At 45.4% G+C, this 26,628-nt stretch overlaps 1 long non-coding RNA gene across 1 annotated transcript in view; it reads left to right on the top strand.

Annotated features, from left to right (window-relative positions):
* The window catches only part of LOC144819459 (uncharacterized), a 225,767-nt gene that overhangs the window by 156,943 nt on the left and 42,196 nt on the right, over window positions 1-26,628 (top strand). Inside the window, exon 4 of the long non-coding RNA XR_013607382.1 lies at window positions 6,532-6,694. This is a non-coding gene — a long non-coding RNA (uncharacterized LOC144819459). The remainder of the gene's footprint in view (window positions 1-6,531; window positions 6,695-26,628) is intronic.

The following is a 26,628-nucleotide window of genomic DNA, read 5'->3' on the forward strand; positions in this document are numbered from 1 at the left end:
CTGTTGCGTTCTATCTGTTAGGAATGATTTTATCCAGGCCAGGGGAATATCTCGAATCCCTATGTTATTGAGCCTTTCCAGCAGGATGGAATGAGAGACGGTATTGAAAGCCACGGACAGATCGAGGAGCACCAGCATAGCTACCTCGCCTCTGTCCACGCTCTCCCTAATCGTCTCAGTAACCTCTAGTAAAACTGTCTCCGTACTGTACCCGGATCTGAATCCGGATTGCGAATCATGGAGGAGTTTTCCAGACTCCAAATAGTTGGCCAGCTGTTCTTGCATGACTTTTCCAGTACCTTGGCTGGTTTGGGGAGAAGCGAAATAGGCCGGTAGGTGCCATATGCTGAAGGATCAGCCTATGCTTTTTTTAGAATAGGGATCAGCATGGCCTGCTTCCATACTGTAGGAAATTGACCCGATGATAGGGAGGAATTCCAAATTGAGATAAGAGGGGAGATGATAGCTGGTGCTAGGGTAGTGAATACCTGGCGGGAACCGGATCTAACGGAGAACCTGATTTGCACTGCTGAATTTTCAGTAGGGCCATGTCTAGTGAGATTGCTTTGAAGGCACAGAACATCTTTTCACTGGGAGGGGTAGAATCCTGTGAGAGACTCTCCTCACAAGGCCCCTCGGTATGATTAAAGGAGAAGATATAAAAAAAAATTTGTGGAAAAAATCAGAAAGGCCATTGCAGAGTTCTTGAATGGATTTCGTAGGGCAAGTAAGAGCTGTCTGTTTAGTGAAGTCCTTCACAATTTTGTATAGTGTTTTGGCCAAATTGTCTGCAGAGTTAATATAAAATATTCTTTCATAGTGGCCTGTTTAAGTATGTGGAATTTTTTTAAGGCAGCTCTGTATATGACTTTAGCAAGAGGGTCATAGGAGAATCGCCAGTGACGCTCGAGCCTCTTACATTTGCTCCTTTCTTCACGCAGGGCAGGAGAAAGCCAGGGGGCTGAGGGTTTCTTATGGGCTGATGATAGGGGTTGTAAGGGGGCAATAGCGTATATTGCTGTGGAGAGGTGGGTATTGAAATTAGTGACAGCGGTGTTCAAATCGTCCGAGGGTAGCCATTTCAGGTTGGCCAAGGTGGACTCAAGAGCATCACAGGTAACTTTATACCACTTTCTACCAAGGTTCTCAGCCCTACAGCAAGTGGCCATGAGGGAGGGGTAGTGATATTAAAAGGGATTCAAAAGTGGTCTGACCAGGTAAGGGGAAGCGGGGGCAGGATCGTAAGGACAGACAGATTTGTGAATAAAAGGTCCAGGGTGTGGCCCGCACAGTGAGTGGGATCATGTACTCTCTGGTCTAGGTTCATGCCAGCCAGGGTTTCTACCAGGGACCTCGCCTTCGAGCAAGAGGTGTCATCAGCATGCACGTTGAAGTCGCCCAGGATGGTAAAGTGTGGGTGTTTCAGGGATAGGTCTGCAGGGTCAGTAGTAACTCCGTAAGGTAAGAAGGCTGTGTACCTGGGGGGTTGTAAACCAGTGCTCCCGCAAGAATCAGATGATTTGAGTCCGAAATACTGAAGTACATTGCTTCAATAGGGCCAGTGTTTACTAATTTCCTAGAGGTTATCTTCCAGTGACGCCGCAATATTATGGCAATACCTCCTCCCACTTTTGTGCCCGGCCTACTAATCCCGACAAAGTGGTAGTCTGGGGGAATTGCCAGGGTGATATCTGGATTGGAAGTATCTTTAACCCAGGTCTCAGTCAGGAACATCATGTCCCAGGAGTAAGAAGTAAGGGAGAGCCAAATATCGCCCGCGTGCCGTGGGAGAGACCCGCAGTTGAGGAGACATGCTTTTTTTTCTCTAGAAGGCTCTCTGTGTGGCTCATCTTTGCTACCTACACGAGGGCTTTCTGATAGGGGGGCAAGGGAGAAAGAGCAGTTATTACAGACAAAGTGATCGACAGGCAGCAGAGAAGGGTTGTACTAAGTGCTGCTACAGCCGATCTCAGGCCTCAAGGCTAGTAATTGAGACATACAAGAAAGAAGCAGCAACTATGGCTTGCATCCAACATTGGAAAAAAATACATTCCCACAGCGAAAGCAAACTTCAATAAGTGTGCATGTACAATGGGCCTCTGATTAGAAAAGTAGTCACCTCCCACACCAGCCCTGAGACCTTTGAATACCAGGTGTCTTGACCGTCCCACGCGATTCAGTCAGTGCTGAACACTGCTCTCCCACTATTCTCGCAGTGAACTGGCACAGAAAGTATTGAGAGGGTCTGATACTAAAGGCCGTTGCACACTTGTTATCAAAGTTGTGGGCTCTGGCCTTGTCCCTTCCTACCGTGCTTTTCCGGGAGATACACCGGGTGTCATTCCTCCAATTTGCACACTGCATTCAGCGGATTCAGATCATTATTATGGCAGTACAGCTGAGCGCTGTTCCTCAGAGTGCCCTCACGCCACGTCTGACCATCCTGAGGTCCAGACCGAGCCCAGTCAGTTGCAACTATGCTGTGACCGCATGAAGCTTCTCTTTAGATGTGTCCCATTGGCTGTGCTGGCCATCAGTTACAGGCTAACGTTCCGCTATGCGTATTTCACCTGCACGCAACCAGTCTTTACATGCAGAAGATGTCTGTTTGAGTGGGCCATGGATGTCTGCCTTTCAAACGCATACTTTGCTGACCTGGATCATGAGCTGTGGGTGACTCCTTTGTTGGTGCACATGCAAGACTGCTTCAGTGGGACACATTTATGGGATGCCTTACAATGTGTCAGACAGGCTGACAGCTGCACCTCAGCGTTTGCATAATGGCTCCAGTGCAATGTCTATATAGAACCTCTCCCAGGGTGCGATGGGATGCTACTTGCAATCTTGTGGTGTGGGCAGCACATCTGTTTTTTCAAACTGCTGGATTGGATGACGATCCTCTTCACTGAAGATGAATTGGATCGTCTTTTGGAATTGATTGCCTTCGAAGCTGCCTCTGCCTTCTTGGATTTGTAACTACTCAACAGGAACAGTTGTTGACTAATTCAATTATCGTTCCCTTTCTTCACGCCTACTGACATGAATTGTCATCCAGCTGTCTGACTTTCGCACTGTCTGCCTTGGCTTGGACTATCCTGAGCTCTGCGGTCTGTTCGCTTGGTACCAGAAACCGTAGCAGGGGGACATTGGTGTCTGGGGTGAGACCGGCTTCCATTATGCAGCTGTAGTGCATGAATATTACATGGCGCTGGTGTTTTTCACGTACACAGGGCTCGAGTTGGGTGTACTCGCAGGTACACAGCATCCCATCCCTCTTTGCACAGGGTGGATGCCATCCCCCTGCCAGGAAGTTGGTCCCCACAGGAAAATGCATAACTTGCCCCGGTGTAATTTCCAGATACCAGGACACATTCAGCATCACCTGCACGTTAACTGCTTTCCATTCCCACCAACAACGTGCAGGCAGCGAGAGAGCCTTTTTTCAACTCCAACTTGCCCGAAGTCAAGGGGCCATCTGGCTTCCTTTTGTTTGTACCTGCTGACGAGGGGCCGCCTTGAACCTTACATGTGAATTTAGATGCCACAGAGGGGAACATAGGCATACAGCTTGTCGTCTCCTCACATGTACTTAGGAGAGGCATTGTTTTGCCTTTATTTTATCCCTGTATATCAAAGCAGACACTATAAGACTGTCAGATGGGCTAGTCCGTCCCAGTATTTGCACAAATGATTATAGTCGCACTATTTTACTCCTTTCATGTCGCTACATCCTGAAATTGTGTGGACCTTTGCATTTTGTCTTACTTGATCAGTCCCCCCACTTCACTTTTTTTATGACTTGCTCTGCAGATACCTTAGTATATGTGTGTCACATGAGAGGTGTCTGCGAAGCTTGTTCTCTGCGCGGTCCTGGAGGACTGTCCGAACATTCTGCCTGTGGTCAGGGAACATTGTCCCTTGTCATTCTGTTCGGGTTTGGCCTTGGCAACCCGACCCAACAAAGTCTCACAGCTGCAAGAGGACAGGTATCCCCTTTGGATGGCATGGGAATGCGGGCTAGATGCCCCACACTTGGAGAGTGATCCATCCAGTGATGAGAGCGACACAGCAAATTTAATATGAATTTCACCATATATAGGTAGAGCCGGGGTCTCCAACCGGTCGATCGCGAGCTACCGGTAGCTTGCGGAGACCCCGGGAGTAGCTCGTGTAGCCCTTCATGGGCTATTAGCTTTTCCGGCTCCATTCGCCCGCCCTCACCCGAACCAGCTGCTCGGATTGGAGCTAAGCTGGGGGTGGGAGCGGGCGAAGAGGATGACGCTTCTGTCCTGGAGCTGCAGACTCCTCTCGTGAGAGTCTGACTCCTGTGAAGTCATCGTCGGGTGCCAGCGCGGAGCAGTACGGAGCAGAGACGTGACTTTACTTTGACCGCAGGTAAGCTCAATGGACGAGCAGATAGATAGTTTAGTGACGTTGGATTCTGTTGTTTTTATGCATCTGCTGTTGAATAATGTTGAATAATTCCCGGTGCTACACTGACACGCCAGGCACAGGCACAGGCACAAAAAACGCGTGGAACAGAGGGCAGAAGGGCACAAAAAACAAGGGGAAAAACAAGTGAAACAGGGCAGAAGGGCACAAAAACAAGTGAAACAGAGGGCAGAAAGGCACAAAAAACGAGTGGCACAGAGGGCAGAACGGCACAAAAAACAAGGGGAAAACGAGTGAAACAGGGCAGAAGGGCACAAAAAACTAGTGAAACAGAAGGCAGAAAGGCACAGTATGGACTCTGATGAAATTAGGCTTAAAGTCAATGAAACTGGGCGTGGGGGGGTCTCTCGGGAAAATGCGCGAGTTGCTTCGGGTTCAGTAGCTCACGACGATTTTCACTGGCCAGAAGTTGCTCTGACTACACAAAAGGTTGGAGACCCCTGAGGTAGAGGAATGGGGTCTGCTAACAAAGCCCATAGACCAGGTATATTCCATACAACTGCTTCCTGCAAGGGGTGTGGGGGATATGCTTGTGGGTATATGTCCAGTGGGATTATTGATGTGAATGCAATATCTTGTTTCATGTGAAATGTATATGTCACTGTCGTGACTTGTTAGGCACACATGCATTCTCAACCTGTTCGGGCACGTATGTTGCATGCTTTGACACTGTAGTAAAAAGTGCACATTTCTAACTGTTTCTTGTCTTTAACTTATTTACTTGTGCACAGGTGCCTGAATGCCTCTGATTGAGTAGGAGAGCTAGTGAGGCAGTCTAGCAATGGTGTCCTATGAGTTGTGGTGCTTCGGGGTGCACATTCCCTGCATTGCCCATAGTCCAGTATGTGTGCAAATTCTCAGGCACAATTGTCAAAATCTGTGACACAACAGCAAGGCACACAGAAAAAGTCACGGTCGCTCATTAATAACTAACACTCAACGAAAGTAGTTGACAATGAGCTCTTGACACTGGTTAAGGTCTTTAGCCTCACCACCGTCATTGTCAGAGGGCATGTGTGGGTTGGGAGGGGGGGATGGTGCATGTCATAGCAGTCATGTGCTGAGCCAAAAAACTTTGCAAACCTGTGTGAGTTGAACTGCTCTGCTTGTCATACCACTTTCACGTTGAGGGAGTGGTAGTGTTTGCGGTTCCAATAGATGGGTTCACTTGCCTGTGGTGGAACAAGGCCAATGTGGGTACCATCAATGGCTCCCATCAACATATTGGATGCCTCCCAGGCAGGCCTGGCTCCAGGTATTTTCTTTTGGGCGGGGCAGCGATGCATTTGGGTGGGCCACTGCAGGCCAGATTTGTCACTTGTGTCTCTCAACAGGCCTGCTTCAGGGCCCTCCTTTGCCGCTCCTCAGTATTCCAAGGGCCAGTGAAACACATTATATCCTTCCTAAATCGCTTTCTAAATGTTATCACTATCAGTAAGTGTTTTTCCATATGCTGTCCTCCTGATAGGAGGGGGAGGTTTGCTGAGGTAGGAATATCAGGCAAGTGACACTTCTCCGGCTCTTACTCATGCCCTCATCCTCGGATTCCCTCACTGCCATCCCCCTCCACCAGCGTCCCTCATCTCTCCATAGCCACTCTCTCATTTGCATTTCATTTGTTGTATTGCGCTAGTGATATCAGTGTTGGGTGTGACAGTACTTTACATTACTCATACAGTGTACATAGACAATCAATCTTGCAAGTATGTGCCTAAATAAGTCTACATGGAATGTGTCCAAAGTCAATGAGGATTACAAGGTGTTGGAATCACATGTCATCCATACTGGTCGGCCGGATATTCTAAGGGCATTTGGTCTGGAGAAGCACTAGCTCAAGATTTAATGTACAGCCCAGTGGTTAGGAGTTGGCTTTGTAGATAAAGGTTTATATCTACATGAACAAACCCTTTATGGCAACATTCAAATGATGAATGAATGGGGAAGTTATGACTATGTTACTACCCAGAGATGGAGCTAAGTTATGACCATTAATTCAGGTTATCATGCAGCTCTTTGATGACTGTTCCTAGGTCAATGTCCTATGATATGTTTGTGACTTCTGTACTGTTATTTACACAGGTATCTCTGTGACAGAGGCAGTAACCGACTGTGCTATCCACATTAAATGCGGTTTATCTGCATTTCAGGACTACCAACAGACAACGAATTGGCAGGATCATTAATCACCACTTATCTGGACATTTTCTTGTTGCCTCACATCCGTGGCTGAGCCTTCATTAAGGTACTAAGTGTTTATATGAAGTATACAGGAAGTATGTGTATTGCTGGGCCTTTCCTGATGATTTTAGGAAGATAAAATAGCCAGACATTCTCTCACCTCCTGGTTTCCTACTTACTGCATGATCTGATAAGCAACTGCAGTGGTCAGGTAAGTTGACTCCAGAAGAAAGAACTTTACTCCTCCCTGTGGGAATGAAAAGGAGACATCCACACAGCAGAATGGTTGAGGTTACCCGGTGCAGAAGAGAAGTTTTTTCCCCTTCGCCATGGCCATATTTTGGCTGCACAGCCCACCTTTCTGAAAGGAAATGTGTGATTGAGAGTGCCTGTGGGAGAGGGCTCTGGCCCATATCTGCAACTCTAAGAACGGGAAGATAATCAACGTTCGTAGGAAAGTTTCACATGAATGTGGCCATTTATTACTTGTCTTTGTGACATCACTGCCAGCGCCACAGATCATGTTTGGTTGAGCCTGGCCCACCAGGCCCACCCACTAGGACCAGGCGTGCTCCCAGGTCATATACTCCCCCTTCACATCTGCCAATTCATCCCTCCTCGGGAAGTGAATATGTCTGTCCTTGTAAAGCATCAATGCTGGCAGGCTGTCACGCACCACCAAGCTGAACATGAGCAGTGACATTCCACCAGCGCTGTCCACATTGTACTGTGAATACCCAGCAGTGGAGAAATGCAGTGCAGCCATGACCTTCACTGTTGCAGACAATGCAGCAAGATGTATTCTTTTGTGCTTCACATGGGGCTCCAACTGAGCACATGGGTTCCGTAGTGTGCGGGGACCCCAAAGGAATTTCTGTTTTTGATTTTGATGTCCTCCATCGTCGCCAGGTCAGGGACAGGTCAAAGGATGGAGGGGTCTCCTCCTATGTTTGTCAGGGCACACATGCATGAGCTGAGTTAAGGATGACATGTGTTGAACAGCTTACCCAAAAGCTCACACAAACACAATATTGAGGGGATTCATGGTCATGTGAAATGCACAAGTGACCTGCATTCAAACTTGTTTTCTTCCGCTCAGTCGCCATACTGACACTACACCATCCAAAGGAGTTGATGTGTATGGTATATGGTAAAGTGCTACATCAGGGATGAGCTTCCATGTGGTTTTGATGGCACAGCACTTGTGTTTCCCACTTTCAGTGCAGAGTTGCATGTAGCTGCTGTCTCTGCATGTCCGCAAACCTTAGTCCCCCTACTCACAACAACATTGCAGAATGAGGGCAGTGAGTGTCATGTGGACAACGCACCATAGACGTACAGCACGGGGAACAGACACATGTGTACCTCATGTGGTCAGTCCTGTGTGAGTGTGTGTGGATTTAGCGTAACAGACATTGCAGTGTTCACCTGAAAGAGGCACAAATGCACATTGATTGTGTGTACATGCCCACATGGCTGCCAAGACATGGAACACCCTCCCCATCCACCTGCGGCAGACCCAGGACCTGCTGACCTTCAGGAGACTTCAAAAAACCTGGCTATTTGAGCAGTAGCAGCACCCACCCCCTCCCCAGCGCCTTGAGCCCCTCCCAGGTGAGTAATGGCCTTACAAATGCATTGTTTCATTTATTGATTGAATGTCCGATGATGTGGGTAAGAATTATGTTTGTTTGTTTCACATGTGCACTCCTATGATGTGTGTGAGGACATTTACAGGCAATGGCAGCTGGGCAGACTGCACACAACACCAGTACGTGTTTTGGAAGTGCTAGAGATTATCAGTATGTCTGGACAGTGGACACCTCTCATTGTCTGCCTACCTCACTGGCCTTCCCAAGATGTCCCCTGGCCAAGGGACGCCAGTCAGATGTCAAGGGATATACAGGCAATGTTCCCAATTTTGATGTTTCATGGCACAACATTGGTACAGTGCGGGGGGCCTTTGTCATTTTGGACTCCTTCACTAATTTCAGTCCATGCTGACCACAATGCATGACAATGTATGTAATTTCTCTCTATTTTCTTGGACATACCATGTGTTTAATGACTTGACTCATAGGCCCCACTCTCTCACACCTTCACAGAGTAGTGAGCAGCTGGTCACTGTTCTAGTTGTCCTGGCTTACCCTCCACCCCACAGCCAGCCAGCACAGGCATCACTGGACCTGTGACCCTGACGGCAAATGGGGCCAGACGCATGTGCCTTGGGCCAGTTCTCCCATGCAAGTTCAGTGTCTTTATGTGGGGTGACTTGGTATGCATGGGGCCTCGTAGCTGACAACATTACACATGGAGTGCACCACTCACTTTAGGCGACTGAGTTGTGATGTGTGATGCAATTCGCATGGCAACATTTCAAATGCAGTATGTGTTTGCATGCACAGTAGCTGGCATCCGCAGCGATGACACACATTGGCCCCAATTGAATGTTGCAGTATTGTGGTTGCAGCTTACATGCCCCTGCGGTGAGACACACACTACCCGAATGAGCCATCAGCCAATGGGAGCCTTCAGCGGCGTACATATTTTGAAATTGCGGTGTGCGGTCGGCAACTGAGGGGCTCGGTATTTTCCCCAATTGCCTTCAGGGGCGCCGAGGGTCACTCGTGAGGATTGGGTGGGCCTCGCACTTCCCATTTGGCAGGTTGTCACTTTAATTGTCGTGCCGCCATGCTTGCTGGGAGTTGTAGTTGTTCAGGGGTTACATGTGTGGAAAAGTTTGGTACGTACCTCTGCTGTTGAGCGCTGCGCCGGAGGTGCAGCAGGTGGTGCAGCTGGAGGCTTGTCTTGCTGGAACCATGGCGGCTCGTGGGGTCTAGATGGGTACTGTATTGGCTCTTCCTCTCCGTTGTTGTTTTTCCACCATCCGCAAAGTGGTGGTTTTTAGACAGCGGTGGCAAGGGCTGTTAGCAACATTGTAATCTGGTTGGCAGATGGAACATGGTTCCGCACGCCGGTCCTGCTCTATTGGCTTTGTCCTCCACCCTTCCATATGTAAAAAACATGCAGAGCCTGAAAGACCGCACCGGACGGTAAATGGCCTCTGTGGGACCATATGGGCGAATTTTGCAGACCTGCGGTCCGCGAATTTGGGCGAAATCGCAATAAAATCCGCGAGTTCCCAGATTTTCCCGCGAACTCGCGGATTTTTTTGCGATTTGCAAAACCTATTACTGGAGTACTTTCTACTGGCTAATCCAGTAAGTGCTACCTCGTTGGGTAAATGTATAGTGCTTTCCCTACACTACAGCTGCGTAAAGTGCCAGAAGAGTTGCCTCCAGTGACCATGTGTGTGTTACTATGCCATCCCGCCGAAGGGCGCAGCGGTCCCTTGAGTGAGCTGTCCATCATAGTGGGTAAATGGCGGGAAGACGGTGCACACTTCTAGTGTGTGGGGCGGGGCCAAACAGGCGGGCTTCTATGCGAGTTCACATGCCTCTTGTGTGTATAAAAGGTCAGAGACCGATCAGAGCAGCAGACGAGGAGAAATAAGCTCCTGGTCACAGGAACTGCACAGGTATTGCGCTTGTGAAAGTGAAGGATGCCCTTTGCTTCCTTCACTTTCACAAGCGCAATCCCGGTGCAGTTCCTGTGACCAGGAGCTTCTTTCTCCTCGTCTGCTGCTCTGATCGGTCCCTGACCTTTTATACACACAAGAGGCATGTGAACTCGCATAGAAGCCCCCCCCCGTTTGGCCCCACACAGAAACGGTAGCCATGGGGAGAAAGCACACCTGCCCAGCCTCGACAAAGCTCACGATTGTTTTTGGGCTCATGAATGCGTTACTGAATTTGAGCATCAACTCGGGCACCTGCTTTATTTATATCTGTAAGTGCTTCCTGTTGAGGTTTAATTTTTGTGACAGGAGCATCGTGCCAGAATGAACCCTGCCCTTCATATTCATCCAAGAAGACGCCATTGTTTTGTGCGATACCTCTACTCAACTGGAGTACTTTCTACTGGGTAATCCGTAAGTGCTACATCGTTGGGTTAATGTATAGTGCTTTTCCTACACAACAGCTGCGTAAAGTGCCAGAATAGTTGTCTCCAGTCACCATGTGTGTGTTACTATGCCATCGCGCCGAAGGGCGCAAGGGTCCCTTGAGTGAGCTGGCTATAAAATATTTAAAAAATCCGCCCGCTAGCGAATTTGCGAATTTTCGTCAATTTCGCAAGATTTGCGGACCGCGAAATTGGCGAAAATCCACAAATTTCGCGAGCGTAAGGGATTTTTGGCCCATGCTTAGCAATTTGGTGGTTGCAATGACCGTGCCTGGAGCAGTAAAATGTACATTTTCCTCCACCAGCACGGATGGCCTTGCGTCTGGCATCATAATTGGGCCCTTTGTTTTTACTGTCAGATTGGATCTGCACCTCTTTAACTCCGACCCTACTCATAAGGCCGGTAATCTTCTAGATCCTATCATCTCCAACTTGATTGGCATTTCCTATCAATCCTCTATCCCTGTCCTCTGGTCTGATCATTTTATTGTTAATTTCTCGATCAAAACGTGTGAAGCTGTTCCGTTTAGGCCTGACCCCCCTCACAAAGCTAGCAGGAACTGGAAGCGCTTAGATCTAAACAAATTAAACTCTCTTCTTGTCAGTTCCAAACCCTCGGTTTCCAACTTGACTATCAAAGAGTTACCGGTGGTTACATCATGGCTAACTACTGCTTTAGACTCATGTCTCCCTACACAAAAAAACAAATCTCAAATTCATTACCCCCCGGCACCCTGGTTTAATGATTCCCTCCGTTCTGAAAAATCTAACTGCAAAAAATTGGAACGAATTTGGCGGTCAAATTATAACCCTGAGCATAAAGCAAATTACAGGTCAGCTCTTAAAATCTATCATGCGGCATGTGATACCGCTAGAGCTAACTTTGCCAACAGTACCATACTCACAGCTCAAAATAGACCTAAGGCCTTGTTTAAAATAGTCAAGGAGCTCTCAGGTGCGTCCTCTGTTCCCAAGGATCCCTGCCTAGACACGGCCCAGTGTAACGCTCTAGCCGACTTCTTTTGTGTAAAAATTGATAAAATCTATGCGAATTTCAACTCAACTCACGTTGCTCTTACCCCGTGCAACTTCCCTTCGGCTATTACCCCTTGCTCGTTGCTTACTACCACCCCACTTCACGCTTGGGATCTTATTTCCCCCGTGCTTCTAAAAAAGTATCTTCAGGACATCAAATCTGGTTCCCCCCTTGACCCTTTGCCCCCTCAAGTTCTGAACTCCCTTGACCCAGCCCCACTCCACATTATTTTGGACGTCCTGAACGCTTCCCTCACAGAAGCAATTGTCCCAAATGAATGGAAGCACGCAATGGTGGTACCATTACTAAAAAAGGCTAACGCAGACCACAATAATCCTTCCAATTTTCGCCCTATTTCTTTGCTTCCTTGCTTTTCCAAGATTTTGGAGAAGCATGTTAATTCTTTGTTGTCTTCCTTTGTTGAATCCACCAATTTTCTTCATGGTTCTCAATCCGGGTTCAGGGCTGGTTTTTCCACGGAAACAACTCTCCTTGGTGTGTCAGAAACCATCAGACGCCAAGTGGATAATGGTGAGACGGTGGCACTCATTCTGCTTGACTTGAGTGCCGCTTTTGACACCGTCTCCCATTCCATCTTATTATCCACCCTGGAGGCAGTTGGTGTCGGTGGTACCGCCCTGGCCTGGATTGCCAATTTTCTTTTGGAGCGCACTTTTCAAGTTTTTTCCTCCACATCTGTCTCATCTACTCTCCCTTCCCCTCACGGTGTCCCTCAGGGGTCTATTCTTAGTCCCCTCTTTTTCAACCTGTACGTGAGGCCGCTTGCTTTCCTGGCGGAACAAGCTGGCCTCACAATTTATTCCTACGCTGATGACACTCAAGTCATCTACTCTCTCTCCGCCAATAAAAATCTCCCCTCTTCCTCTCTGCAAGTTGGATTGAAACACATATCGGACTGGATGTTGAAGCACAAACTAAAATTGAACGGGGATAAAACAGAGCTGCTCCTGTTTGGCCCAGACACTTCTCTCTGGGGCCCACACCATTGGCCTCCAGAGATGGGTCCTCTTCCCGTTCAATCTGTGTCTGCCCGCAATCTTGGTGTAACCTTCGACAACCAACTCACTTTCAAACAACACGCTGTGAAAGTCTCAGCCACCTGTACTACCATCATCAGGTGGCTGAGAAAGATCACCTGGATGTTACCTGCGGACACCTTGAGGACCGTAGTCCAGGCTCTTGTCATCTCACGCCTGGACTATGGGAACATCCTGCTCCTAGGTGCTGCCAAAGAGGTAATCAGGAAGTACCAGGTGGTACAGAATATGGCTGTCCGCTTGATCTGTCACCTTCCTGCCCGATCCTCGGTCGCTCACCATATGCGGAATCTGCACTGGTTGCGGATTGAAAGCAGAGTTAACTTCAAAGCACTCTGTTATATGCACAAAATTATGACTGGTAGAGCCCCTTGCTATCTCTCTGCTCTGGTGCAGCAATACATCCCCCCCCGCACACTTAGGTCTTCGACGCAGAATAAATTTAAGATTTCGCGCATCAACAGAGCCAAGATGGGAGGACGTTCGTTTTCCCTGTTAGCCCCATCTTTATGGAATTCTCTTCCTCAATCTTTGCGCACTGAATTGTGTTTTCTGAAATTCCGTAAGGGAATAAAAACTTGGCTTTTTAACAACTAATTTGATTTTATGATTCTCCCTTCCTTTCTCCGTTCAGTTTGCTCTAGCGCCGGGAAACCTCCGGGTAGCTGTGCGCTCAACAAATGCAATTATAAATAAATAAATAAATTAGCAAGCTGCTATTTCTTATCATATGGCTAATGGATTCACAATCTGAAATATGCATTATATGTATAGATTATTTGAAATCAGGTCTCAATATTTATACAATTTGCAAAGCGTTGACATCATCTATGCTGAATTAAACTGCAGAACAAGTGCTATGCAAAACTCCTAGGAAATATTATGATTCTGTCCTAGAGCTTTGATTTTTGCCCTTCTTATAAAATTTGGTGGTACCTTTTTTATAACTTCTTTTTTTTACCTTTTACCCATATTGATATCAATTTTTCTGTGCACTTTTCCTTGTACCATATTCTACCTCACATATGGTAGTGAAGCCCTAAAAGGAAGAGACGCCAAAACATTGGACAGCATACTAATCAAGGCCTATAGAATCATGTTCAACATTTCGACTAATGCCTCCGCAACACAGATGCTGCTGATACTCAGCCTCACTAAACAACATCTTGCAAGACAGGGAGCCTACACAACCTGTTAGCACAAAATCAGGAACATCTCCACAACCAGCCCAAACCACTTACTTTGGCAAGAGCTCCAGCACAGACAACATCACCGGCGAGAAAATGTTGACAGGATTCCCTCCCAAGCACAGGACTCACCAGCTTTGTAAAGCTCCAACTACATATGCAATTTTCAAAAAAGTGGCACAGAAGGCAATAAGGAGCCTCTCTCTTGCACAAAACAAAGTCACCTTCTCAACAAGGAGTCAAACTTGGATGCTAATCAACGACTACACATGGCTTAGCCCACAGCCATATTTTAGCCTGGGATACTCCAGGAACACCAAGGAAAAATTCCTGAAACATCAGAATTTAAAAAAAAACTACCATCCATTTCGCCGGTAAAACACCTTCACTCCGCATTTTTTATTCCGCATACCGTCACTCCGCATACCTTCACTCCGCAAGTACTATTACTCCGCATTACTATTATATCGCATACCATTACAACTTATATGCTTTTACCACGCATGCTTTTACAACGAAATTCGTTTTAAAAGCATGAATGGTAAAAGCATATGTTTTTTAATTTTAAGTTTAAGGTAAGTATATGGTTTTAGTTTGGGGGTGTTGGGGTATATGTTTTAGGGGTTCAGGGGTATTTTAAGGGTTAAGGGATAGGTTTGGGTATTGGGGTTCAGGGGTATTTTTAGGCTTGAGGGTAGGTTTGGGTTTTGGGGTACAGGGTTATTTTTAGGGTATAGGGCTAGCGTTGGGTTTTGGGGTACATGTTTTTTTTTAGGGTTCAGGAGTAGGTTTGGTGTTTGGGGTACAGGGGTGTTTTAGGGTTCAGGAGTAGGTTTGGGTTTTGGGGTACAGGGGTATTTTAGGGTTCAGGGGTAGGTTTGGGTTTTGGGGTACAGGGGTGTTTTTAGGGGTCAGGGGTAGGTTTGGGTTTGGGGGTACAGGGGTGTTTTAGGGTTCAGGGTTAGGTTTGGGTTTGGGGGTACAGGGGTGTTTTTAGCGTTCAGGGTTAGCTTTGGGTTTGTGGGTACAGGGGTATTTTAGGGTCCAGGGTTAGGTTTGGGTTTTGGGGTACATGGGTATTTTAGGATTCAGGAGTAGGTTTGGGTTTTGGGGTACAGGGGTATTTTAGGGTTCAGGGGTACATTTGGGTTTTGGGGTACAGGGGTATTTTAGGGGTACAGGGGTAGGTTTGGGTTTTTGGTTACAGGGGTGTTTTCAGGGTTCAGGAGTAGGTTTGGGCTTTGGGGTACAGGGGTATTTTAGGGTTCAGGGGTAGGTTTGGGTTTTGGGGTACAGGGGTGTTTTTAGGGTTCAGGGTTAGGTTTGGGTTTGGGGGTACAGGGGTGTTTTTAGGGTTCAGGGTTAGGTTTGGGTTTTGGGGTACAGGGGTGTTTTAGGGTTCAGGGTTAGCTTTAGGTTTTGGGGTACAGGGGTATTTTAGGGTTCAAGAGTAGGTTTGGGTTTTGGGGTACAGGGGTATTTTAGGGTTCAGGGGTACGTTTGGGTTTTGGGGTACAGGGGTATTTTAGGGGTACTGGGGTACGTTTGGGTTTTGGGGTACAGGGGTGTTTTCAGGGTTCAGTAGTAAGTTTGGGTTTTGGGGTACAGGGGTATTTTATGGTTCAGGGGTAGGTTTGGGTTTTGGGGTACAGGGGTGTTTTTAGGGTTCAGGGTTAGGTTTGGGTTTGGGGGTACAGGGGTGTTTTTAGCATTCAGGGTTAGGTTTGGGTTTTGGGGTACAGGGGTGTTTTAGGGTTCAGGGTTAGCTTTGGGTTTTGGGGTACAGGGGTGTTTTAGGGTTCAGGAGTAGGTTTGGGTTTTGGGGTCCAGTGGTATTTTAGGGTTCAGGAGTAGGTTTGGGGGTACAGGGGTATTTTAGGATTCAGGGGTACGTTTGGGTTTTGGCGTACAGGGGTATTTTAGGGGTACTGGGGTAGGTTTGGGTTTTGGGGTACAGGGGTGTTTTTAGGGTTCAGGGGTAGGTTTGGGTTTTGGGGTACAGGGGTGTTTTTAGGGTTCAGGGTTAGCTTTGGCTTTTGGGGTACAGGGGTGTTTTAGGGTTCAGGAGTAGGTTTGGGTTTTGGGGTACAGGGGTATTTTGGGGTTCAGGGTTAGCTTTGGGTTTAGGGGTACAGGGGTATTTTAGGGTTCAGGAGTAGGTTTGGGTTTTGGGGTACAGGGGTATTTTAGGGTTCAGGAGTACGTTTGGGTTTTGGGGTACAGGGGTATTTTAGGGGTACAGGGGTAGGTTTGGGTTTTGGGGTACAGGGGTGTTTTCAGGGTTCAGGAGTAGGTTTGGGTTTTGGGGTACAGGGGTATTTTAGGGTTCAGGGGTAGGTTTGGGTTTTGGGGTAAAGGGGTGTTTTTAGGGTTCAGGGTTAGGTTTGGGTTTGGGGGTACAGGGGTGTTTTTAGGGGTCAAGGTTAGGTTTGGGTTTTGGGGTACAGGGGTGTTTTAGGGTTCAGGGTTAGCTTTGGGTTTTGGGGTACAGGGGTGTTTTAGGGTTCAGGAGTAGGTTTGGGTTTTGGGGTGCAGGGGTATTTTAGGGTTCAGGAGTAGGTTTGCGTTTTGGGGTACAGGGTATTTTAGGATTCAGGGGTACGTTTGGGTTTTGGGGTACAGGGGTATTTTAGGGGTACAGGGGTAGGTTTGGGTTTTGGGGTACAGGGGTGTTTTTAGGGTTCAGGAGTAGGTTTGGGTTTTGGGGTACAGGGGTATTTTAGGGTTCAGGGGTAGGTTTGGGTTTTGGGTACAGGGGTGTTTTAGGGTTCAGGGTTAGGTTTGGGTTTTGGGGTACAGGGGTATTTTAGGGTTCAGGGAGAGGTTTGAGTTTCGGGGTACAGGGGTATTTTAGGGTTCAGGGCTAGGTTTGGGTTTTGGGGTACAGGGGTGTTTTTAGGGTTCAGGGTTAGCGTTGGGTTTTGGGGTACAGGGGTGTTTTAGGGTTCAGGAGTAGATTTGGGTTTGGGGGTACAGGGGTGTTTTAGGGTTCAGGGTTAGGTTTTGGTTTTGGGGTACAGGGGTATTTTAGGGTTCAGGGCTAGGTTTGGGTTTTGGGGTACAGGGGTATTTTAGGGGTACAGGGGTATTTTTAGGGTTCAGGGCTAGGTTTGAGTTTTGGGGTACAGGGGTATTTTAGGGTTCAGGTGTAGGTTTGAGTTTTGGGGTACAGGGGTTTTTTAAGGGTTCAGGGCAAGGTTTGGGTTTTGGGGTACAGGGGTATTTTTAGGGGTACAGGGGTATTTTAGGGTTCAGGGGTAGGTTTGAGTTTTGGGGTACAGGGGTATTTTAGGGTTCAGGGGTAGGTTTGAGTTTTGGGGTACAGGGGTATTTTAAGTGTCAAGATGGGTTAGTGTTTAATGGTACTGGGGTATTTTAAGGAAAAAGGGTGGGTTAATATTTTGGGGTGCAGGGGTATTTTAAGGGTCCAGGGTGGGATTATTTTTTAGGGTGAAAAGGGTATTTAAACAAAAATAATATATATATATATATATATATATATATATATATATATTACCTACTGGCGGTCGCCAGTAGGTATATATAGTTAGGATTTTTTCTCTATGGGTTTTTTGAAAATTCTATGTCTAATAACTTTGGCGTTTGTGGACGGAATTGGCTGAAATTTTCAGGAAAATGGCACATTTTGTTTCTGAGCAGCCCTTGAAAATTTGGGGGGGGTTCGTCAAGGGGGGGCCGAGAAAAAAGGGGGGTCCCAAAACGTGTTTTTAACATTGAGTTTTCCATAGGGCGGTTGGCCTCACTTTTAGCCCGAACGGCTGAATGGATTTGCACGAAACTTGGCAAAATTGTAGGGACTGGTAGCCCGATGTGCCTTTTGTAGGTCTCAATATATGTGCTCCAGTGGATTTTGAGAAATTAACGTTTAAAAAAAGATATATATCTGTAACAGCGGACCGGTTAGCGCTCTGGTTCGCGGACTTTTCGCGCAACGGAGCTTTGTGAAGCGAAGCTGATTGGTTCTCCGGCGTCTGTCAACATTCCAAACAGTCCGTAGCGGCCGCCATCTTGTCTCTCGGTAGGATCGAGAGACAAGAGGAGGTCAAAACAAAGGGGGAAATAACTATAAGGGGGCATAGTAGATCCTCGCTGACCCCCTAGGTTTGATGTGGAGGTTTTAAAAGGGCCCCGCGGGGCAAAAAAAAATAATAAAAATAATAATTGAACGGCTGAATGGATTTGCACGAAACTTGGCAAAATATTAGGGACTGGTAGCCCGATGTGCCTTTGCTAGGTCTCAATATATGTGCTCCAGTGGATTTTGAGAAATTAACGTTCAAAAAAAGATATATATCTGTAACAGCGCTCCGCTTCGCGTAACGGAGGTTTGCGAAGCTGATTGGTCATTCTGTCACTGGGCTATAGTTGGGCTACATCTGGCTGATATTTGGGCTACATTTGTTTTTTTGTGTGTCTGGCGGCCATCTTTGGGCTACATTGGGCTACATTGGGCTTCATTGGGCTACATTCGGCTAATTAGCAAATAGCTCATCGCAAACTAGGAATGGTAAAGAATCGCTATTTATTCCTTAAAGTTCGCTATTTAGGAAATGCAAATAACTTTGATGATACATATGGCGGTTCATCTCTAACAAGATAAGAAGCATAGGGATAGATTTATGATGACTGGCGCATCACCAGGGATGTGTTAGTCATTCTGTGCCGCTGTTCCGTCACCTATGGTGTGCTGCATTTACAATGCGGCGCATCACGGGGCAAAAACAGCACAGATGCGTGATGTATCTGTGCCGTAAAGGTGGCGCATTGCTGGAGTTGTATCGCAAGTGTGATGAAGCTCCAGCAAGGGTCGGGGGTGCCCCTGTCGCAGGGTTTCTGTTCTCACACAGAACTGTGGACAGAGGATTGGAACCTCGGCGAATTAGGGTGTCCCAAAACTCACGTTAGTAATCAAAAACTATTTAGCAAGCTAGGTACAGTGTCACATTGGATATAACAAACTCTCAATGTTTAGACAATCCAGAATATGAACTTATAGTACCTCAGGATACGTGGAACTCATGAACAGTCGGTCGTTATATATTTCTTAGAAACCAGAACATGGAGTTAAGAAGAACACATGTGTATTTGAAATGTTTATTTACTAATGCCGTCTTCTCAGGCGTAGTACCTTAGATAATAAAAGTACACATATTATCAGTAGCAAAATTACCAGCATAGTTACTAGTACATAAAAAGTGAATGGTGATAGTATGTTAACATGCTGTAAATGAATAAGAGTTAGCAACACTTATAAGCAGCCGCGGGCCGTGGAGGGAGTTACGGTGAGGCATGGAGGCGGGGAGGGGGAGAAGCAGGGTGGAGAATACAAGTACACATATTATCAGTAGCAAAATTACCAGCATAGTTACTAGTACATAAAAAGCGAATGGTGACAGTATGTTAACATGCTGTAAATGAATAAGAGTTAGCAACACTTATAAGCAGCCGCGGGCCGTGGAGGGAGTTACGGTGGGGCAGGGAGGCGGGGAGGGGGAGGGGCAAGGTAGAGAGGGCTCCACCCTGCTTCTCCCCCTCCCCGCCTCCCTGCCTCACCGTAACTCCCTCCACGGCCCGCGGCTGCTTATATCTCACCCTCCCTAATACACATATTATATTATTTGCTAAGAAGGTCTCTTTGTGTTGGTTTAGGGCGTGCCCATACTTTAGTGTCTTAGATTTGAAGGAATCACATCAGCATACACCAGCTCTCTCTTCATGTGAACCGCATCAACTGTTGTGTATGTGTGTTCGGCAAAGCAATATAAAACCCGCCTCATGCCCAGAATTGGCAGAAGTTGCACTTATGTTATGAGTATGAAGTCGTGGAGATCAGACCTCATAACAATTCTGTATCGTGTTGTTCTTGAAACTTTAGCACTCGCTGTACAGATATAGTTTAACAAGCAAAGCAGATAGTAGAGCAATAACATATTATTCTCATGTAAACCACGATGAACTACTAGGTGGAAAGCTAAAGCAACAACTAAATGTCGTGTGCAGAAGTTGCAAAAAAGGAAAAATGGCGTTTAAACCGGTAATGAGCCCATGCTAACTTAACACGGTGTAAAGATATCCAGGACCTAGATGACACCTCCTCATGATCCGGAAACGAACTGAATAAGATAATAGAAGTGCCATCTCATGAGAGCAGATTGCAAGTTTATATGTGGACGGTCCGCAAGGTAAAGCATTAAAAACTAGGAAAATTCAATGCTAAAGAAAAATAAAACAGCCAAGTACTTTATCGAGTCTTAAGCCAATAGGCAAGGTAAATAATAAAAACTTGACAATTAAGTCAATGAATTGTCAATGAAATGCTAGTACTCAGCATATGAAACATGAAAAAGGTCTATGACATAACTGTGTATGCAAAATAAGCTGCAACAGCCTCCAACAGGAAGTCACCGTCTTCATCCGAAAACAGTTCAGCCATCCAATTTAAAAGCGGAAAAGAACATACGTGCTCTCCCAGCACCGGATCCTCTATCACCATCAGAGGACAGCTCGGTGGGTTTTCAAGAAAGCTGTGTTCCAAGAAAGACTGTGCTGCCGCCAGTAAATTCCAGGGACCAAGTAGTCCATGCATCAATGCCACAGCCATAATCCTTTCGCCAGGACAAATCAACTCGTGAGTAATGATAGGAGTCATCAGCTGATTAAAGTCGACGTCAGGAGAAACCGGTCCGCAGAGACACAAATCAATGGCCCAATCGAAATCACAGGTCAGGCAGTGAAATACAGGCTGGACACAGGTGAAGTAGGAGAACCGAAAAGATAATCCATATGCCGTGCTTAATATCGCCAACGGCATTGTGCCATAATATTCTAGCATGCGATTGCGGAACAGTGTCAGCAGCTGCAGGGTCGGAGGTTGCATAGGAGGGACATCCATATTTAAAAATGTAAAAAAGTACAAGAGCGTCCGCTGGTAATGCAAGTAAAAATGCAATCCACGAACCAGAGTGGAGAAAATGGAATGAAAGGGAGTAGGGATGACTCCAAAGATTTTCTCAAATGAAGTCACGAGACCACTGGTAACAACTTTAAAAAAGTGTGCCAGGGATTTTGTGGAGGATGCGTTAAAGATAGTCGGAAACATGTTGCTGAAATTGAAAGGCAAACCTGTGTACGGGTGTTCGCTATGTGAAGTACGAAAGTTTCACGGGCCGAACTCAAGGCCACCTCTCTCTGAGACAAAAGAGCTCTTATTCTTGTCATGCTGTTGAAACGTGTCCCAAGGTTGGTATTTGTGGCCAGATTGAAAACTCCCTATGTTCATGTGTGGGAGGAAATAGAACATTTCTGCAGCAAATAACCCGTTCACTTACTGTTACGATAAAAGGAATACTTTTAATTAACTCAGAACAATCTTCATTATTGAGCATCAAATAACTACCATTTTCCAACAACTTGAACGTGGGGATGATAGCAGGAACTGGCGTGCCTTGCATCACGCAAGCCATATTTGGTCGCTGTTTGTTGCATGAATCGTGTAACTGTATGTGCCTACACATTAGTGAATGATCTGGCGTCTCAGTGCATTCCTCTCCATTCAGATAAACTTCTTGATCATCTTTGAAACATCTGTATGTGTATGGAAGCGACCAGACCTCATGAACAAAAGCACTACCTAAAGGTTCATAAAGACCTATTGGTATATATTTCATACAATTTGAAAACTTATATAAAGCAAAAGGCAGCGTTATTAAACCGTCGATAAGGCATGTTGCCAAAAAACCCGCAATCCTCTGCTGATGATGTCACTGAGCATGTCATGAATGATGTAATATGTGACATCATCAGTAGTGGATTATGGGTAATAGTATCTCTAGTTTACTCCCCTATAGCTGTCTTTCTTTTAACATAAGTGTGTGTTTCCTTCCCTTATACTTACTGTTTTTGGTTCGCTTCCAGTTCGCGTACCAGCGAGCGAACTAGGAAGCGAACTAAGAGAAATAGAGGTTGGCACAGTTCCAAATATTGTACCAATTTTTTAATAACGGGGAGGTAGTTCTGAAAAGAACTTTTTTTTTTATTTTTCTGAACATTTTTTTACTGTAAGGTTCCCGATTCGCGAAGCGGGAACGAAGAAAAAAAAATATTTAAAAAAATAATTATTCATAAACATATAAAATATATTTTTGGATTTAAAGAAGAATAAATTTTACAGCTACAGATATTAGCTGTTAAAAAACCAATGAAATTCACTGAAAAAACCATAGGTTATAGACCATATATAGTTAGGAATTAGCATTTACAAAACCTTGAAAATTCACTGAAAAAACCATAGGTTATAGACCATATATAGTTAGGAATTAGCATTTACTAAACCTTATTTTACTCACACAAAACCATTGAAATTCCATATATAGTTAGTTGCACTAACTATATATCGCGCACCCGCAATCCACTGCTGATGATGTCACATATTACATCATTCATGACATGGTCAGTGACATCACTGATGACATCACTGATGACATCTCAAATGACATCACTGATGACATCATCTAGTGTCTGTGTGTTTTTGTAAAGTTTAAATACGTTTTACATATTGAAGAATGACTGGATGTATGGAAGACTGAGTGTGTGTGTGGCTGGCTGGGAGGTGTGTGACTCTGTGCATATCAATGTGTACTTGTATCAGTGATTGTATAAGAGAGTAAGTATGTGTTAGTATATGTGTGAAAAGTATGGTGTTCTGTGTTTAACTATAGATGAGGAAATCGAAGTGTGATTGATTCTTCACAGGACTGACTAGGTGTATGAGTGCATATGATAGTGTTCTAATAATAACTGACTGTATGTATGAGTAATTGTATGGGTGAATGAGTGAATGTGTGTGTAGACGTACGAATCAGTGAGTGCGTATGTAGTAACTGGTATTGGTGTGTCATGATGTCATCAGTGATGTCATTTGAGATGTCATCAGTGATGTCATTTCAGATGTCATTAGTGATGTCATCAGTGATGTCACTGAAGTATGGTGTTCTGTGTTTAACTGTATAGATGAAGAAATGGAAGTGTGATTGATTCTTTACAGGACTGACTTGGTGTGTGAGTAACTCCATGGATGAGTGGCAGTGTGTGACTGTCTGCATAGGTGTATGAGTGCATATGATAGTGTTGTAATAATAAGTGACTGTATGTATGAGTTATTGTATGGGTGAATGAGTGAATGTGTGTGTAGACGTAGGAATCAGTGAGTGCGTATGTAGTAACTGGTATTGGTGTGTCATGATGTCATCAGTGATGTCATTTGAGATGTCATCAGTGATGTCATCAGTGATGTCACTGACCATGTCATGAATGATGTAATATGTGACATCATCAGCAGTGGATTGCGGGTGCGCGATATATAGTTAGTGCAACTAACTATATATGGAATTTCAATGGTTTTGTGTGAGTAAAATAAGGTTTAGTAAATGCTAATTCCTAACTATATATGGTCTATAACCTATGGTTTTTTCAGTGAATTTTCAAGGTTTTGTAAATGCTAATTCCTAACTATATATGGTCTATAACCTATGGTTTTTTCAGTGAATATATATATATATATATATATATATATATATATATATATATTACCTACTGGCGGTCGCCAGTAGGTATATATAGTTAGGATTTTTTCTCTATGGGATTTTTGAAAATTCTATGTCTAATAACTTTGGCGTTTGTGGACGGAATTGGCTGAAATTTTCAGGAAAATGGCACATTTTGTTTCTGAGAAGCCCTTGAAAATTTGGGGGGGGTTCGTCAAGGGGGGGCCGAGAAAAAAGGGGGGTCCCAAAACGTGTTTTTAACATTGAGTTTTCTATAGGGCGGTTGGCCTCACTTTTAGCCCGAACGGCAGAATGGATTTGCATGAAACTTGGCAAAATTGTAGGGACTGGTAGCCCGATGTGCCTTTTGTAGGTCTCAATATATGTGCTACAGTGGATTTTGAGAAATTAACGTTTAAAAAAAGATATATATCTGTAACAGCGGACCGGGCAGCGCTCCAGGACGCGTACTTTTCGCGCAACGGAGCTTTGTGAAGCGAAGCTGATTGGTTCTCCGGCGTCTGTCAACATTCCAAACAGTCCGTAGCGGCCGCCATCTTGTCTCTCGGTAGGATCGAGAGACAAGAGGAGGCGAAAGCGAAGGGGCAAATGACCATAAGGGGGAATAGTAGATCCTCGCTGACCCCCTAGGTTTGATGTGGAGGTTTTAAAAGGGCCCCGCGGGGCAAAAAAAAAAAATAATAATAATAATCGAAGGGCTGAATGGATTTGCACGAAACTTGGTAAAATATTAGGGACTGGTAGCCCGATGTGCCTTTGCTAGGTCTCAATATATGTGCTCCAGTGGATTTTGAGAAATTAACGTTCAAAAAAAGATATATATCTGTAACAGCGCTCCGCTTCGCGTAACGGAGGTTTGCAACGCTGATTGGTCATTCTGTCACTGGGCTATAGTTGGGCTACATCTGGCTGATATTTGGGCTACATTTGTTTTTTTTCGTCTCTGGCGGCCATCTTTGGGCTACATTGGGCTACATTGGGCTTCATTGGGCTTCATTGGGCTACATTGGGCTACATTTGGGTTCCAACATATATATAGGCCAATGTAGCCCAATATATATTTTTCAAAGTTAATTTCCGTAAAAACCACTGGAGCATATATCTTGAGACATAGCAAAGGCACATCGGGCTACCAGTCCCTACAATTTTGCCAAGTTTCGTGCAAATCCATTCAGCCGTTCGAGCTAAAAGTGAGTCCAACCGCCCTATGGAAATGAAGGAAATGAATGGGTAATTTGTAATTAGCAAATAGCTCATCGCAAACTAGGAATGGTAAAGAATCGCTATTTATTCCTTAAAGTTCGCTATTTAGGAAATGCAAAAAACTTTGATGATACATATGGCGGTTCATCTCTAACAAGATAAGAAGCATAGGGATAGATTTATGATGACTGGCGCATCACCAGGGATGTGTTAGTCATTCTGTGCCGCTGTTCCGTCACCTATGGTGTGCTGCATTTACAATGCAGCGCATCATGGGGCAAAAACAGCACAGATGCGTGATGTATCTGTGCCGTAAAGGTGGCGCATTGCTGGAGTTGTATCGCAAGTGTGATGAAGCTCCAGCAAGGGTCGGGGGTGCCCCTGTCGCAGGGTTTCTGTTCTCACACAGAACTGTGGACAGAGGATTGGAACCTCGGCGAATTAGGGTGTCCCAAAACTCACCTTAGTAATCAAAAACCCCTTAGCAAGCTAGGTACAGTGTCACATTGGATATAACAAACTCTCAATGTTTAGACAATCCAGAATATGAACTTATAGTACCTCAGGATACGTGGAACTCATGAACAGTCGGTCGTTATATATTTCTTAGAAACCAGAACATGGAGTTAAGAAGAACACATGTGTATTTGAAATGTTTATTTACTAATGCCGTCTTCTCAGGCGTAGTATCTTAGATAATACAAGTACACATATTATCAGTAGCAAAATTACCAGCATAGTTACTAGTACATAAAAAGCGAATGGTGACAGTATGTTAACATGCTGTAAATGAATAAGAGTTAGCAACACTTATAAGCAGCCGCGGGCCGTGGAGGGAGTTACGGTGGGGCAGGGAGGCGGGGAGGGGGAGGGGCAGGGTGGAGAGGGCTCCACCCTGCTTCTCCCCCTCCCCGCCTCCCTGCCTCACCGTAACTCCCTCCACGGCCCGCGGCTGCTTATATCTCACCCTCCCTAATACACATATTATATTATTTGCTAAGAAGGTCTCTTTGTGTTGGTTTAGGGCGTGCCCATACTTTAGTGTCTTAGATTTGAAGGAATCACATCAGCATACACCAGCTCTCTCTTCATGTGAACCGCATCAAGTGTTGTGTATGTGTGTTCGGCAAAGCAATATAAAACCCGCCTCATGCCCAGAATTGGCAGAAGTTGCACTTATGTTATGAGTATGAAGTCGTGGAGATCAGACCTCATAACAATTCTGTAGTGTAGCTCCTATTTTCCCAATAGGCTCTGCGCATTGGAATAGTACCTACAGCAGTAAAGGCCTAGGCCAGACGTTAACTAGGTCTACTACTGTCGATACTAGACTTAATTTTTGGGTTTGCCAGCTAAGCTCAGAGTTCGCTAGAAACTTTCTCGAATGTTCAAGGAAGGATTAACTCCCCTGATTAGACAAGAAGGGATTTAGTTTCTGACAACCATAGAACATGACAACTTTGCTCTCCCCTAATCAAGAGTCAATCTCAAGAGTCGTGTGAGCACAAGGCAATTATTTTACTCAGTCAGTACGTGCATTCTTAGTCTCATCAGAATGTAGAGAAAAGGAGGAGACGGGCGTGTTCAATAAAAGATGTTATTTATTGATCAGTCTCTTTTCTCGTACAAGAGAAATGGATCGATATTATTGCAATACTTATAGTTAAGTAAAGTGCATACATTAAAAGCAATAGTATAAAATAATACTGTAAAAACATTGATATGGTTTCTGAGCCATATGATGTTTAAAATGATTAAAATATATTTACATACACATATACATTTGACTAAACGTACTCAACTGGTGTTTCTAAATACGCCTACCCCGTGTACCTGACCTAAGTCTAATACGTGGGCGGGAATAGAAAGTTACAGTTTAAGTTAAGTTTGTTTTTGCCAAGTGAATA

Source organism: Lissotriton helveticus, chromosome 2_1 (assembly GCF_964261635.1).
Source record: "Lissotriton helveticus chromosome 2_1, aLisHel1.1, whole genome shotgun sequence".
NCBI lineage: Eukaryota > Metazoa > Chordata > Amphibia > Caudata > Salamandridae > Lissotriton > Lissotriton helveticus.